This window comes from Pelophylax lessonae, assembly GCF_965119305.1.
Source record: "Pelophylax lessonae genome assembly, chromosome: 12".
Lineage (NCBI taxonomy): Eukaryota > Metazoa > Chordata > Amphibia > Anura > Ranidae > Pelophylax > Pelophylax lessonae.
In genome coordinates this window covers 169,064,026-169,069,948 of record NC_138779.1, presented here as the reverse complement: position 1 = coordinate 169,069,948, position 5,923 = coordinate 169,064,026, and positions in this window count along the sequence as shown.

Below are 5,923 nucleotides of genomic sequence, written 5' to 3'. Positions count from 1 at the left end.
ACAGCGCAGTGGGAAGCTGATCCCAAGGAAGCTACAAGGGAGCTTGACCAAAGGACACTTGTGTTGGTCTGAGGAGCAGACCTAAGGCCTAGGCGTGAGGCCTGAAGCAGCCGCGTGGCATGTGAGTAAGCCAAGAGGCTGAACTAACCATATACAGTAATGGTGGAACCCCTGCGAGGGAAATTGCTGTTTTCCATTCTTTAAATAAAACTGGGCTGCCACGCCCTTAAAAACACAGTCTGGACTGACACTACTTCTTCAAATCGCATGCACCACTTGAGATGAATCGCCCCGAAAAGTTACAACAGGTACTTCAAATGGAAACGAGATATTCCACCATCTCAAGGCCCCGATACCACCAGTGTTAAATGATTTGATTTAGTTTTGTGACTTTCCTCTAAAATCTAAGGAGTAAAAAAAAAATATATATATATATATATATATATACTGTACACACACACACACACACACACACACACACACACACACACACACACACACACATGCACACACACACACACACACACACACACACACACACACACACACACACACACACAGTATCTCACAAAAGTGAATACACCCCTAACATTTTTGTAAATATTTTATTATCTTTTTTCATGTGACAACACTGAAGAAATTACACTTTGCTACAATGTAAAATAGTGAGTGCCCAGCTTGTATAACAGTGTAAATTTGCTGTTCTCTCAAAATAACGCAAAACACAGCAATTAATGTCTAAACTGCTGGCAATAAAAGCGAGTACACCCCTAAGTGAACATGTCCAAATTGAGCCCAAAGTATCAATGGTTTGTGTGGCCACCATTATTTTCCAGCACTGGAAATGGTACTATTTGTACCAAAATTAAAAACTTGCAAAATAAGTGTGCAAAATGGGACAATGATTTAAAGTGTTTGTTCACCAATGCCAGAAGTCTGCCAAGCAAAATAGGGGAGTTGGAAGCTCTGGTGCACGAGGAGAACTATGACTTAATAGATGAATCGTGGCTTCATTCTTCACATGACTGGGCTATTAATATTCCTGGCTATGCTCTCTTTCGGAAAGACAGGGTAAAACGGAGGGGTGGTGGTGTTTGTCTCTATGTGAGAAGGGATCTCAAAGTGAGTGTGAAAGATGACCTAGTTGATGGAGAGTGTGCTGAATCTGAAGCAGTATGGGTTGAAATGTACATGGGTATGCGTAAAACAAAGATTATCATTGGAGTTTGTTATAGACCTCCCAGTGTTAATGAGGAGGTGGAGACTCAGCTCCTGGCACAAATAGAAAGGGCTGCAAGGGCTGGGACAGTGTTAATAATGGGGGATTTTTACTACCCAGACATTGACTGGAGTAATGGCACTGCTGGAACAGTTAAAGGGCACAAATGTATAAACCTATTACAAGACAATTTTATGGTGCAGTTTATTGAGGCCCCCACTAGAAATGATGCTCTGTTGGACCTGGTAATCTCAACCCATGCAGAGCTTATTAACAATGTTCATATAAAAGAACATTTGGGTAGCAGTGACCATAACATGATTTCATTTAATGTTAGCTGTAAGCAAAAAACGCATACAGGAAATACAAAAAACACTTAACTTTAAGAAAGCAAATTTTCCAAGGATGAGGGCTGCTCTCCATGATTTTGACTGGGAGGCAGTGGCGGCCGGCTGATAGGGGGCGCAGGGGCGCCGCCCCCCCCCCCCCCCCAAATAAAAGAAGAAGAAAAAAAAAGATTAAATAAAAAAAAAAATTGACAATTTTTGCCCACCAGGGGCGCCGGACTTAGAGCTGGGTATGGGGGGGGGTGGGGTTTTTGACCCCATGTGCTGCAAACAGAGGCGCCAATTGGCACTCTTCTGGGGGTCATCGGGGCGCAGAGCAATGCGCCCCGACACTCCCCACTTTACTGAAGTCCGGTCTGTGATTGGTCCAGACTCCAGCCTGGACCAATCACAGGAGGACATGGACCTGGTGACGTGATGCGTGGGGACGATGCACCGCCCCGGCGTCATGATCACCTTCATCCCCACCTAGCTCAGAGAGAGGAATGGACACACATAGGACAGGAGAGCGAGAGCCGCCGCGTGATTTGATTGGATCTTCGTAAATCGCAATCGGTGAGTGACCTACCCGATGCCATTGGCTGGTGGGGGACTCTGGAGGAAGAAGGCGGGAGCCGGGAGGACCAGGAGTCGCCACTGCGCAGTCGCCGCCACGCCGGAGATTCGGAGAAGCCGCCACTGATAAGGGAGCCCGCTGCCTGGAGCAGTACCAGCAGAGCGCAGCACAGAGTAGCCTGGAGGACGGAGGTGAAGAAGTGACCGGATGTGATCCTCCTTCAGAGCGCAGACTTCCATTCTGTGCCAGCAGCTGCAGCGGGGCGGGCGGCCTCACATTGTGAATGATTGATTGGTCGGCTCGATCGGATCGCGCAGAGAAAATCTGCGATCAGATCTGAGTCTGATCGCAGATTATCTCTGCACGATCCGATCGAGACGAGTCCGACCAATCATTCACAACGTGAGGCCGCCCGCCCCACTGCAGCTGCTGGCACAGAATGGAAGTCTGCGCTCTGCTGCAGGAGGATCACATCCGGTCACTTCTTCACCTCCAGGGATCGCAAAAGAGCTGCCCGCAGTTCCGGAGAAGTCGGGGTGTCCACTGTCCAGTGTCGGCGTGTCATGGCCTGAACCTGCGGGGGAGCACCATGTGGGGGAGCTGTCCCGAGTCCGGACCCAGAAGCGACGTGTCTCCCAGCAGCCCACAGCACAGCAGTCGGTTCGGTCAGGTGAGCCAGCCCAAGAGCAGGTAAGTGACATGACTGTGACATGACCTATGACCTGACCTGTGACATGACCTATGACCTGACCTGTGACATGACCTATGACCTGACCTGTGACATGACTGTAACATGACCTGTGACCTGACCTGTGACATGACTTGTGATATGACATGACCTGTGACATGACTGTAACATGACCTGTGACCTGACCTGTGACATGACCTGTGACCTGACCTGTGACATGACTGTGACATGACCTGTGACGTGACCTGACATGACTGTAACATGACCTGTGACCTGACCTTTGACATGACCTGTGACATGACCTATGACATGACTGTAACATGACCTGTGACCTGACCTGTGACATGACTGTGACATGACCTGTGACGTGACCTGACATGACTGTAACATGACCTGTGACATGACCTGTGACATGACCTGTGACCTGACCTATGACCTGACCTGTGACATGACTGTGACCTGACCTGTGACCTGACCTGTGACATGACTGTGACATGACCTGTGACCTGACCTGTGACATGACCTGTGACCTGACCTGACATTACTGTAACATGACCTGTGACCTGACCTGTGACCTGACCTGTGACCTGACCTGTGACATGACCTGTGACATGTGTGACATGACTGTGGTCAGGTGGTCACTGTGCATTAATGGGGACATGCTGGTCAGGTCATTGTGCATTAATGGGGACATGCTGGTCAGGTCACTGTGCATTGATGGGGACATGCTGGTCAGGTCACTGTGCATTAATGGGGACATGCTGGTCAGGTCACTGTGCATTGAATGGGGACATGCTGGTCAGGTCACTGTGCATTGAATGGGGACATGCTGGTCAGGTCACTGTGCATTGATGGGGACATGCTGGTCAGGTCACTGTGCATTGATGGGGGACATGCTGGTCAGGTCATTGTGCATTGATGGGGGACATGCTGGTCAGGTCACTGTGCATTGATGGGGGACATGCTGGTCAGGCCACTGTGCATTGAATGGGGACATGCTGGTCAGGTCACTCTGCATTAATGGGGAAATGCTGGTCAGGTCACTGTGCATTGATGGGGGACATGCTGGTCAGGTCACTGTGCATTAAGGGGGACATGCTGGTCACTGTGCATTAACGGGGACATGCTGGACACTGTGCATTAATGGGGACATGCTGGTCACTGTGCATTGAATGGGGACACGCTGGTCAATCTTGAACCAACCTAATGATTGTTTGTTAAGTCACGCAATTTTATACAGTGTTTTTTGCCGCGAAGCAATAACTATTACATTTTTTTTTTGCGCCCCCCCAAAAAATTTTGAGCACCAGCCGCCACTGCTGGGAGGGAATATTGGCATTGATGAGCACAGAACAGAAATGGGAATTTTTCAAAAAGACTTTATGCAAACTCACTATAAAGTATATTCCCATGGGTAATACGTTTAAAAGGCTAAAAATAAAACCTATGTGGCTCACGGCAAAGGTAAGAAAGCTATAGATAAAAAGAAAAGAGCTTTTAAAAAAATATAAAAATGAGGGAACACTATCATTGTTTAATTGTTACAAAGAATATAACAGAATATGTAAAAAGGAAATCAGGGATGCAAAAATTCAAAATGAACGACAGATTGCAAAAGATAGTAGGACAAACCCCAAAAAATTCTTCAAATATATTAACAGTAAAAAGGTTAGCTGGAAAAGGTTTGTAAGTATTAATTACTCACATGATCACGCCTAGGTATTTTCAAATGTAAATTACTTTTGTGTATATACAATAAAGAAAAGAAGTTTGAGCAGCTAGTCTAAACAACAATAGGTTGTGTAAAATGTGGTAAATGTGAGAAAGCGCTCAATATTGTGAATCAAATTTGAATATGTAAATAAATTAGGGAATACATTAAATACACAAATCACAAAAAAAATCAGTGAAAAGAAAAAAAGGGACAAACTATTGATGACGAAACGCGTCGGATCACGTGCTATGTCCTACGTCACTTCCGGGTTCTGGAACACAGCCGGAATGCAAAGCGGCTGCGGCGCTGTTTTTCAGCTGATTCTATGAAACTCAAATTGTAAGTGACTACTTTCTTTTATTAAACCGGAATTTATGCATACTACACCATGAGATTCTTTGCATCTTTTATGTCATGCTAATACCGCCCTACGCTTGAACGGGATGGAGATTGGGATCCAGAGCCAGCCCTTCTAACCAACCGTAGGAGATCCTGGATATTTTCCAGCGGGGAGATAGGAAATAGGGATGATCGAACAGTTCGGGTCGACCATCGGTTCGACCCGAACATTGGGTGTTCGAAATTCGGCCAAATTCCGAACTTTTTGCGATAAAAGTTCGGAATTCGGCCACCAGAACCGCCCAAAATGCAATGGGACAGGAACTGGGCTTTAAAAGCCCAGTGATTGGCCCAGAAATGTCAGCAAAAGACAATGAGGGGGCAGGAGTCTGCTAGGAACGTTATTGGAGTGACTACGGGGACCAGAGGCCAATCAGGAGTGAATACGCCCCACAGTATATAACATAGCCCCGCCTAAACTCTAGCACAGTGATACAGAGTCTGTGGAAGAGAGTGGAAGCATTTCTCTTACTTCTGCTTTGTTACACAACGTTTGGTGCATAGCCGAGTGCTTCTAAAGCTCCATATCAGCAGAAGAGCATTCAGCTTACAGACAGTCCGTGTAGTTAGAAATACAGCGATTGTGCTGTTTGTTTGAGTTAGAAAAAAAAAAAATGTAAAGGGACAGTGTCAGTTAGAAATTGTCTTCTGCTGTATGGACCTGTTCTTTTAGTGTGAGGAAAGGGATATGCAGTGTAGTTGGGGTACTATATACCACTGTAGTTAGATTCAACATCTAGTTTTTGTAGGGACAGTAAAAGTGTCAGGGTTCCGTCTAGTGAGCACTTTGCACTGCTGATATATCTACAGAAGGTATACGTGCTTGCTAGTCAGCAAAATACATTGCCTCAGTGACAACTTAACACCTGTTCTTGTAAGCGTTAAGTCCACTGTGCAAAAGGCTTTGCTACTGTGCTGACACACATCTGCTGTGCTGTATTCAGCGACAACTTTGGGTCGCATAGCAGTGTGCTTTTTTCACTACGCAGAGTTGCCAAAG